The 12,241-nt window shown below is 35.1% G+C and overlaps 1 protein-coding gene across 3 annotated transcripts in view; it reads left to right on the top strand.

Annotated features, from left to right (window-relative positions):
* Positions 1-4,991: 4,991 nt before the first annotated feature.
* bnl (fibroblast growth factor branchless) overlaps positions 4,992-12,241 on the top strand; it is a 239,004-nt gene continuing 231,754 nt past the window's right edge. For 2 of the 3 annotated variants that reach the window (XM_076128585.1, XM_076128583.1), the window contains exons 1-2: positions 4,992-5,110; positions 5,853-6,173. The gene's annotated coding sequence lies outside the window, so the exon portion shown is untranslated. Of the gene's footprint in view, positions 5,154-5,852; positions 6,174-12,241 lie in introns of all 3 variants that reach the window. The other variant, XM_076128584.1, reaches the window with a different exon arrangement.

Here is a 12,241-nt window from a genome sequence, read left to right as displayed (position 1 = left end):
AGTCACTAGTGGCGATAAAGGAAATTGTGATAGAAAACCTAAATATCCGACCCGGAATTCGAACTCGAGAGCTCCGCGCAGGAATCGCTTATCTACCAATGATGAACGCAGTGCTTAGACATAGTAGTTTGCACTTGTTCAGTGTTCATAGTGAGGTGAAGTGGTAGTATCTACTTTAATTTTATGTGTTCCACATACAAATATTGTATCGAAAATTTGTGTGACACATTTACTTAATTTTTCATAAAAAACAACTCAAGTATTATTTCAATCGTAGCGCTTTTTGCATTGGTATTACAAACGGACACGAGGAGGTGGCTGTAAAACGTAAACCTTTTTTATCATTAATTGGCCAGCGTGATGGACTCATGGCCTATCCCGTATTGAGACGACCATTGCTCAGCAGTGGGACAGCGACTGGTTTAAAAATCAGAATCTTAAATTAGAACAAAGATATACATATTTTTAGAACGAAAAGTTAATTTTAGACATTTGATATAGATAAGACTCTCTAGTTTATATTGAAGATTTGTGCGATGTTGGAGGGAGCTTTTTACATTTAAATGAGGTTTTATTGATTCAATTTATGTTATTTTATACAAATAACTAGCTGACCCGGCAACGTTGTTTTGACATATTGAAGATTTTTTTATGTTAGGGGTGGGTAACCGTTACCACTTAGGGGTATGAAAAATAGATGTTGGCCGATTCTCAGATCTACTGAATACGCATATAAAGTTTGGTAAATATCGGTAACTAACGTTGTGAAATGGAAATTTTATATATAAGATAAAATAACATTAATAAAAGAAATAGAAGGCAGAGTTTCACCCGTTGAAGTTCTAAATTGGATGTTAGTAATTAGTGAGAAATGTTATGTTTCAAGAGCACCAGTTTTCTAAGACAACTTGTTTTAAGTAAAAGATATACTTATCTATTGATTAATTTATTGAGAATTTAATTGGCAACGGGCAGCGGTGATTAGCGGACTTGATTGGAAAGAAAACTTAGTTGCACACGGGTTAAGAAAGCAAGCAAAAATAAACTAGAGTTTAAACTTTTGTTCAAAATACATCTAGGTAATGCCTTACTATAAGCAACGAAAACGAATAAATATTCGTCGAAATTTCGTTGGCTTCTTATCACAATTCTATTCGTTATAGAAGTCGGTCGAAGTATGGTACAAGAATATAAGGCATGCTTATCCGATTTTGCCTACTACGTGAGGAAAATAGAATAGGAAAAGGTCATAAATAATTACCCTCAATAGGTATTTGATGAAATTTCGGTTTTATTAAACACTAGCTGACCCGCGCAACTTCGCTTGCGTCACCTAAGAGAATTGGTAAACATTTCCCCGTTTTTGTAACATTTTTCGTTGCTACTCCGCTCCTAATGACCGTAGCGTGGTGTTATATAGCCTATAGCCTTCCTCGATAAATGGGCTATCTAACACTGAAAGAATTTTTCAAATCGGACCAGTAGTTCCTGAGATTATCGCGTTCAAACAAACAAACAAACAAACAAACAAACTCTTCAGCTTTATTATATTAGTATAGATTAGTATAGATTAGTATAGATAGGAGGCCTGTAAGTTTCGCTAGACCACAATGAACAATTTCTAGGTCCAATTGGAAAGATTTGCAGAGCGCAACGGCGCGTGGACCACTTTATTGGTAGAACAGTCCACCGAGTCCACTGAGCCTTCGTTCAGGTTGCTTTCTAAATGAAAATCAAAATACGCGCCTTATATTAATATTCAATTTGATTGAGGGCCTAACTGTTATTAATTTTCGATAGTCTAATCACAACTTTATTGGAAATCAAAACAAAACAATGGATCTATTTATTAAGATATTTTGGGAATCAATCTAACGTCACTCCTGTTGGTTCTGCAATTTGGTAACCACGTTGCTGAAATGCTGACTGCTCTGATCATAAAGAAGTGGAGTACAAAACTCTGTTGCTTAAATCGGTCTTGGTAGATTCCTGATGACTAACGTGAGTCGGCCGAAATGTCGAGCAAGAAATAGATAACGCATCGTTATTTTAAAGTCTCAACGCGGAAAAGATCCTTTTAACATTTAGGCGGAAAGCATCATTAAAAATACTCGACAACATTCTATACATTTGATACTACTAGGTTAAAATTAGTTTTTTGTTCCCACTCAATATTATAAATGCGAATGTTTGGGTGGATGTTTGTTACATGGTGTCATTAAAACTACGGAACGGATTTTAATTAAATTTGGGACACAGTTTATAAACATGGATTAATTTTAATACCCATGAAGCTTTCTATATGGGGATTTTTTTACGCGGTCATAATCGTAGGTAGAAGCTAGTTTCCATGGAACTGTAGAACACAGATGGCGGTAGCAGAGACAACCTACTTCAGACCAATGATAAGGTCTGCCTACCAGAATAGTGAGGACGAGAGCTGAACCGCTATCCTACTACTATATAAATACAAAATCTCGTTAACTCAGGACTCGTGGGAAAGACCCGCATATATTAGTATATTTGTTATACATCCTAGCAAAAAAAAAGTAGAACTTTTAACCTAGTAGTAAAGTATAGAATATTTTTAACCCAAGGATTTTTTAAGTCGCGGGTCGACTCCAGTAATGCTTTCCGCCGAAATAACTTTCTGTGAATTACGATACTAAATATTTGTTACGCCCGGGTGTTGTAATATTTGTTATTGTTTATACCTACATCTACCCAACGGGGTGAGACCGCCCCCTAGTGGGTCCTGAAGTTGAAGTTTTTCCTGGAGACAACAATGGGTTAAAAGACAAATGATAACAAATAAATTTTAAATTGGTAAATCTATGATCTAAAGGCGCTAAGGAAGCAGAAGTCCGTAAAACTTTGGAAGCCTACGATAACAAAACCGGTAATAAAAGTTTTTATACTATTGAGATATTGGTAAAGCCGAAGAGCGCTTTGCCCGACCCGGGAATCGAGCTCGAGACTTTGAGATCAGCAGTCTTTTACACTTCCAGCCAGATCAGAGGCAATCAGGAGTTTGTAAAAAATAAGTTATTTCTGTAAAAAATCCTTTCGAAGTTTTCAGTGTACTGTGTACAGTCAAAATCAAAAACGTGTGAACACATTGTCATGCTTTCGATCATACTTTTTGTACGAAAGTATCATAACATAACCTAATTATTGCTATTAATCAACTAAAAATGAAGTTATTACTACCTATTTAAATGATTAGTAATGCTATTGACTGCTGCTTTCGACTGTACCTCAAAAAAACCGGTATAAGTAAGATTTTTATCAGGAAACCGTCACATAACGTGCACTAATCTGCAGTTAGGTGCGAAACGATCACGCTTGCCCTCATTTTACTGTTTACTTTGGCACCTGCTGAAATAACATCACGCCGATAAATTCGTTATCAATGTCTGGGACCCGAGACATCTACCTATCCCATTTTTAACTTTTGAAATGTGTTATGTTAATACTAGAGGCCGCCCGCGACTTCGCCCGCGTGGAAACCCTTCCCGTGTAAAGCCCGATCCCTCGGGAACTCCGGGATTAAAAGTAGCCTATGTGTTATTCTGGGTCTTCAGCTACCTATATACGTCTAACTAAATTCCATTAATCGGTTCAGTAGTATTTGCGTGAAAGAGTAACAATCCATACATACAATCACACAAACTTTCGTATTTATAATATTAGTAGGATTTGTGACTGATAATTACGAGATTCAATTCCTGGGTCAGCTCGTCATTAGTGTTTAATTTTATTGGAATCTTTTTTATTTTGGGTCTCTACAATTTTTATTGGAATGTTCTGAATTCCATACTCGTCCGAAATTTTGTAACGTACCCGGTTGTATATCAATATGCTCACTCCTTATTACATGGGACTAGCATAAATGTCAAAATGTGGGTTTTCTTATATTTCTTCTGTCAGGTGTTAGTAGTGTGGTGTTATAGAAAATATCAGTATTAGTATTTTTTTTACGCTGTCGACGATGGTGTAGTGGTTAATCGGGTTACTTACTACGCCGCGTGCACGCGGTTGTCGTGGGTTCGATTCATACGTAGACCAAATATAAAAAATATATTTGAGTTTTGCTCAAATAAAATTGTATTTTTATTGTCTGTTTATTTGTTACAATACAGAAAATATTGGTTGTAACTTTGTTACGCTTTAAGTAGTAATCTCTACATTTTATATTCAATTAATATTTAAATGTAAAAACTCGCACTGGATATAGTTCAATGTCAGTATCTGTCGACCTACATTTTAGCTGATTCATATGTAGCCCGAAAATTAATTAATCGTTTATCAACTGTTGAAGGGTTAAAGTTTAAAAGTAATCGTATCAATTATTATAGAATAATATTAAGTTTAAAAAAATGAATGAAGCTCCTGAATTAAAATAAATTTAATTAAATTATTATTTCTCTTCATAATTAAAGTCTTCGGTCTTTAGGTTAATGAGTCAGTCGTATTTTACACCCGTGGTATCAAATACATTTTAATGTGGTCATTATTCTTAGATATGAATAAATAAAATTATTCCGCTAATTGATAAAAATTATAAAAATATCGCTTCATCCATTGACCGGTGCATCAAGTAGGTAAGAAATAAAACAATTTTTATGTAAATATATATTTTGTTGCTGTCTGATAAATATTATTAAGTGCACTCTAAGATAGCACGCTCGTTTAATTAATCTTGGTTCTTCAGAGTAAATTAGTATGTTTTATTCAGGAAAAAACTTATTACAAGTTTGTCATTGATGATGCATCGGTTCCCCGAACTATACGTGTTGTCATGTACCATTATTATACTACATGGCCAAAACACGAGCTCCACGGTTTTTATGAGCGTACAGTCGTATACCAGTTTTCGTTGCTGACTGTACCGCTAGCACGTTAGGTCGAGCTTTTTTGAAGACGTAAAGTGTATCGGGCCGCGGAGTCACCGGAGTCGCCGGAGTCGGCGGAGTCCAGATAGCAGTTGAGCGCGACGCCTCAATCCGAGTCAGTATCGCGCGAGTTACCGCCCGGGCCGGTCACGTAATGCCGCTCCGCGAACTCGGCCGAGCGCGCAACCGAACACGCTCACGATAAATCGCACCCGGTAATTGACCAACATGTGATCGGCAAACACAAAATACCATAGAGTAATAACCTCAAACTAACACCGCTACAACTTTCCGCGGCTTTCACTCTTTGAGGTTAGGATTTTTCCGGTTAACGTTTTTCCGAACAACTTCGCGCGTTCGAAAACCTTAGTTTCGCGATTTGGCAGCCGGTTCAGCGTTTTGCAATTGCATAACAATGCAGCGAAGGCCGGACCGCGTGGAAAAGTTGATTTTATCATTTCGCACAGGTGAAAATTTAGTGTTTAGTGCCTAGGTGGTCTGTTTCCACGCGGCGTGTGTCCGTGAGCACTGATTTGGGACGATTTCAGTGTAACCACTTGTGCTCTGTGTTCGCCTGTTACGAAACGCTCGGGGCGAACAGTTTCTTACCGAAAAAAAACTTTTTTTTCGTTCCTTCTGACGACAGTTATCTGCTAATTGCTTGACAAAATCTCTTTTGGCACGGAGGCGCACTGTAAGTTTCGCCTCACGCTGCATGCGGCTCTCCAATTATTTGAGTAAACATTTGTGGACTTATAACGTTTTTATCACGTCTTTTATCGATTCTTTTAATTTTCTTATTGACAGTGCAGGTTATTTTGAATTTGTTTATTTTTTTAAATTCAGTCGCGTGACGTGGTCGGTGTATTTATTACTCTATGATATTTTATTGTCGTATTAGTTAGTGTATATTTAAGTGTTCCATGTGTTAATAACGTGCGTGATTTTCGTTCGCAGAGAAACGTCGGTGAGAAATATTACTAGTATCAATTACCTTCCCTGTGTGATGTCTATTTGCACCAATAATACGAGTGTTGAGTTATTCGAGTTAGAGTTACAATAACCACAAGTGAACACGATCTGGTCGGAAACTACGAAAGTGACACGCCGTTGGGAAACTCACGCGGTTTTGAAAAACATCCATTTGTGTGAACGAACGTATTTCGAAAGTGTGACTTCGGTTTCAGGAAAAAGTTATTCAAAAAGTGTAACAGTTTATTGGTTCAAAAATTCTAATGTGCAACATCTGTCGGCGGTCGTGTACTAAGATTTGAACAGGTGAGTTTGTTTTAACCAATTTCATAATTATATTCGTGAAGTGAATTTTTAAATTTTACGACGTCACGTTCACCCAAATATTTGGCAATAAAAGTTTAAGTTCATAATTTTATATTTGGGAGAGTAAAAGATTTATGTTCCAGTAGGCTCGTGGGCAAACTGGCATAAGTCATAAAATCATATTTAGGAGTAGTTGATGAGTGTGAGTGAAAGTGAGTTGTGAGTGCTCCCGTCGTCGAACTTAGTTACAAATCAAACTGTTTGTATTTATAGTGGGCGCATAGCTCTTAAACTACATAATCATCTAGCGCTAAATGCAGATGTTATTTTAGAAATACCTAGTTCACTACACGTCTTAGAGCAAAGTGAATAGATAAATGTGGTTTTGTGAATATTTGTATCGTTACGAGCCGGTCTAGGTATTGTGAAGTTTATTTAAGATATGTTTCTTAGAAAATATTTTTACTCTTACTGATAGTGTGTGTAGGATTGAGGAAAAATCGTATAATATTCTTAATTGCAACGATAGCGTTAACTTATTTAAATGTGCCGAATATTTCTGTCTAGTTTCAAAATATGCAATAAATATAGTTAAGTCCGAAGAATTTTGAAATTTCACTTTCGTTCTGTAGTGTATCGGAATATTCTTGTGAATCACATATACATTTGTGACTTAGAAATAGTTAAGCAAATATATTTTCAGTGCTAAAACATTTTTAAAGAAATACATATATTGCTTTGTAGTACGATCATGACCCATTTTATTATAAAATAAAAGTTCAGTGGCCCAAGTGGTAAAGTGCGCGTCTGCGAAATCATGTGAAGCTAAGTTTGATTCCTAAATAGAGTATTTTTTTAATAATTTTGTACGACATTAATAATTTCTATCGGAAATTTAAATATTAAAGTTTGAAATGTAAAATGACTACTTGTTTGAAAGTGAGAGTGAAAAATTTATTTCTTTTTCATTCTTTAAAAAAATATTCTTCCTATTTGTTTATTTCTTTAGTCTCTGCCTACCTTTATATGGGAACAAGGCGTGATTTTATCTACGTATGTATATTCTGCCTAACTTTTTAGCATGCCAAAGTTAAAGAACTAAGTTTTAAATAAAAGTGCAAGTGTTTTGAAATGTACCGTCATGAATGCATGAGTGAAATCAAAAGTTAAGGAAGGTTATACATTGAGCAATGATTATCTGCGGACGGTAAATCATAATATAATAATTATTAAATACCACTTGAAGACAAATGCGAGTAAGCATATTGAGAACTTGTGCCGAAATGTCAAGTAAACCAAAGTAGACGACGTGTTCATTTTAATTTTCGTATAATTTTATACTTTTATTATATCGAGTAATAAGTTAAGTTGTAGAGTAATAATTCTAAAGACAGAAATCTGTACAGTACATTTATTAGAATAGATTTGATCCATTTATGCCGTTAAAAAAGTCTACCGGGATCGAAAATTAAGTTTATTTGGTTTACGCCTATACTCAGTGCACTTTATGAAATCGATGAATGGAAATCGAACCGACGACCTTCTAGCACAGTAAGCGACCATCCTAACCAATGAGCCACTAGCCGATCAAGTTCTAGACACAATCAATTTTAATAACATAAAAAAGTCAGCAAAAAAAACCAAACTAATTTTTAACACATTTGCAACCACTTAACACATTTGCATAATCCACATTTTATTGATCACACACACACAAAATACATTTTATGCAAATTATAACATATAACTCGGTATTGTTGGACATTGTCTGTGCTATTATAGTCTGACAACTTAGTAAAGAGGGCATGCACGATTTATCTAGATTATAATTAATTCTCTACCGCATGTGGGCCCATTATATATGGTATTATATATAGGTAGGTTTTAATCGTTACGTTATACTTTGCTTAGAAATATTACGACGAAAATAATTAAAATGTGCAATACCATTTATGAGCTCATGCAGTAGAGGGCTAACCTCCGGTTTCTGAGATACATTTAGCGGTAGTTTATCTATTCAATAGCGTTAGAACTCATGTATAAAAACGCTTTTGAATAGATCCCTAAATGTACTCGGAAACCGGGGGTAAGAGATGTAAAGATAGTAGTAGTTTCAGTAATTGTAACGACTATCATAAGTGTCTACATTTGACCTAAAGTCATTGATTTTGATGAATTAGAATTTGATTATTATTATTATTTTATTTTTGATGAATTTGATTTTGATGTATTTCAAAGTAGCTTGATCAAACAGATCGTTTTTATTTTTTATTTATTAATTTAGGTCACTGACACTTTTGATAGTCAATGATACAGAGAGTGAATTTACCACCAGTTCGGAAGGTAGGGCCAATGAGAGGAGCTGGCAAAAAACTCCTGGCCAAAATTTTGATCACCAGCTGTGCCTATGGGTCACTGATGTTCTACATTTCGAATTTTGTACACCTCCACCAGCCAAGACTCTTGCATACAAGACTCTCTACTAAGTTGTTGTACTATATAACGAGGTGTGAATTACGTGGGTGAATGCGATAAGAGACGCGACAGATTCCATTTTAGTCCAGATTTAGACCATTTTTCGACTTGAAATGGAACCAATCGGGAGGTCTTTGCGGAAAAACATGGGTTATGACAAGGTTTATCTATATGGTAATAATCCTGCAATAAAAAGACAAAAGCACTTTGCAATATGACAATGCCCATAAAATTCAGTATAACAATCAAATATAAAATTGTGTCATAAAAGAAAATAAATATATAAATTCGCTTTGGTTTTGCAGGTAGAGATTTTTACTATGTAAGCTACTTTTTACTATCAAATCTGAAGAAATAGGTACTCCTTAAGTCAAGTTCTTTCTTAACCGAAAGTTGGTTTGCTAAGATAATTTTAAAACGTTGTTTTCAATAAGCATGCAGCGCGACATACTAAGCAGGCATTTAATACCCGCAGACGACAATATGAAGTAATTTACACAATAAGTACATACATAACAAATAAAAATGACGAATTATGTGAACGAACGCCTCATAAGCGTTATATTCATGCGAGACAAAACATCGTCTGTCTGGCGAAACAACGACCTCGCAATGAAAATTTTCTTCGCAACTAAAAATAATTTGGCCGTGGTGGGGTTTTGTCGTAGCGCGGAATTTTTCGTTTCACACACGCCTACCGGTATCTTACACGCACTGATTTGATTACGATAACACGAAGAAAGTATACAATGAACGATAGCGAACGATAAATTACTTATCTGTTGTCCCCTTTTGTGTTATCTGTACCGAAAATACGGCGGCTGTTGCTGTCTCGTTTGATTGATTAGTATAAAATGTAGTGCCGAAATTCGACAAAAAATGTGACGCGTTTTTTCCGGTTTTTGACTTAGCACGGTTTTGTGATAGGCACACGTTAAGTGGTTGACAATATTTTTTGTTTTTAGTTAATTATTTTTTATGATATTTTTATTTCATAAAAAAAGCTTCCGTACTAAGAATTGCTCTTGTATCGCAAGAGGACTTTTACAAACAACGGACACAAAATACAATCAGAATCGAAACAGAAATTTTGTGGATTGCACAATTAATTGTCCTGTATGGGAATCGAACCCACGACCTCCCGATAAGTGGTAGCGGTATGGCAACCACCTTAACCATTGCTTATAGGTCTTGAATTGTGCCAGCAAACGGGGTTCATCCGTTTATATTTTAGAAATATTGTAACCTAAATACAATTTGGAAATATACTAGGTCGCAAACCGATACAATTGAATCACATTGCTCCTAATATCTTTACGTCAATTGATCAATCTTGGTATCATTGACGCAATTATGATTGATACTGTCAATCAAATTGAAGCGATTTGTTCGTCGATACGCTGTGATACGCTGTTGAGTTTGATGATTTGATGATACATGATACAGTATTTGAAATATATATTTGATTTGATCTTTGTAACCACATAATTAGTGAGATGATTTAGGTTTTTATTTGAATGAAATTGGGCTCTTATTGTTAAAAAAAGAGATAATTTAGGGATCTTACTCTAAAGAAAATTCTAATATTATCTCAAGCAAATTATTTTTTTAATCTTCAACCAGTGATTACCTTGTATTTCTCACCCGTCGCTTGAATTTTAAACAATACGAATGCAAACATTATCTAGCAAGATTTAAATTTGAATAAAACAGAAGTAACATCTTTATACCAAACAGCACAACGGGACTCCCAAACAAATTACCTAAAATAATTCAATGTATAAAGAAACAAACGTCAAAAGTACCAATCCCAATAATAATATCGTCCGAAATCCAAAATCACATTTGCATCTGTTTAAAGTGAAAAAGCGCCATTTTATTACCCCGTAACGTCTTTCAAGATTAGATTGAATCTTTACGAGTGATTGATAACAAGACGTTTGTCCGGTGTTATAAACTAATGTGTGAGAACCGTACCCAATGACTATTAATACAACATTCGGTTATTTTAACAAACAAATAGACAGTTCTAAAATCAATAACGTTGGAAATGTCAATTAACCTTAATTTCGGAAGGGCGCTAAAATGGCGCTGGACCGTATAACGTTTTCTTTAGTAGCGTTAATTTTTTTACACTTGTGGTCGCGTGGTCGTGTGGTCTAAGCTTTCGTCTCTTACGCAATTGGTCCAGTGTTCGACTCCAAGGCAACATATCAATATTTTGAATTTAATATGTTAGCACTTGCTCTAATGAAGGATAACATTGTGACAAAACCTTGCTTTTCTGAGTCCTGGAAGAAATCTTAAGTCTTCATTCCACATAAGGCCAGCGTGGTTGATGCAAGCATTATCTCTTCTCCATTCGGAAGTAGGCCCGTGCCCAGCAGTGGGGCAGAAATTAAATAAAAGTTTGAGAGCAAGTAAATAAAACTCTGAACTCTGAATGAATGTTCAATTAAAGACAACTTGTAAAAATAGCATTGTTAGTTTTTCTTGCAAAGCTTTTTAAAGAAAAAATACTTCCTTTTACGTGACTGTCAGTAAAAAATACTGAATGAGTTACCTGCTGGCATTAAACTCTATTTATATTACACAAATAACTATTTACATTGTAAAGTTAAATTCGTGATCTTGTTATACAGGGTGTCCCAAAACTCAACGATAATCCGAGACAGGATGAAAGGCCAAGTCATACCGGTTCTAGGAAAAATAAAATAAAAATTCCATATCACTTAGTTCAGCAATAATAGACACTTTTCAAAAAAGTTGAAATTCCACACCCTTGGTCGCATTTTCAAGTCCTGTGATCACCAATGTCACAATTTCGCTGTGTTTTTTTGAATTTCGTGATCTTCATTAAATATGCTATCAATCGTAAAACAAATTAATGCACAAAACATTGTTAATTTAATAAAAAAAGTTAAGTTTTAGTGAGTCATGGTTCACATAAATATCGTTAGGTAACTTTGACGCTTCATATTGAAAAAAAAATGTACTACACTACCCTTGGCAAGTTATTTCAAAAGTTGGCGCATTTCATCAAGATTTCAAAATGGTGCAACACTTGTCACTTCTCTTGCCATTAAAAATGTTATTCTTATTTCAACGACGAGTATCCTCGAAAATGGATCGAACGCAGTGGTACAATTGTATGGCGTCCTCGTTCCCGCGATCTAAATCCAGTAGATATTTTTTACTGGAAATGCGTAAAAGAAAAAGTCTATTCGAAATCAATACAAAATCTATTAAAACTTCGCCAGAAAATTGACACAGCGTCAGAGGTAATAAATGCAAGGAATTTTGCTTGACTGGTGCAAAGGTCTTTTGTAAGGCGTTGCAGAGCCTGTATTCGTGCCAGAGGAAAACAATTCGGAATTACTTTAGTTTAAGGAGAATAATTAAATAAGAACGATGGTTCGTTCATTCTTTTTTTTTTATTATCATTACCTATTAGGTATGTTTATTACATTAAATATTGGTTATGGACTGACTCAATTACATCTTTACTAAAAGTAATTGCTTTCCTCTGGCACGAATACAGGCTCTGCAACGGCGTACAAAAGATCTTTGCACCAGTCAAGCAAAATTCCTTG

This window comes from Anticarsia gemmatalis, chromosome 21, assembly GCF_050436995.1.
Source record: "Anticarsia gemmatalis isolate Benzon Research Colony breed Stoneville strain chromosome 21, ilAntGemm2 primary, whole genome shotgun sequence".
Lineage (NCBI taxonomy): Eukaryota > Metazoa > Arthropoda > Insecta > Lepidoptera > Erebidae > Anticarsia > Anticarsia gemmatalis.
The sequence above is the reverse complement of the archived record's forward strand: the minus strand, read 5'-3'. Positions and strand labels throughout refer to the sequence as shown.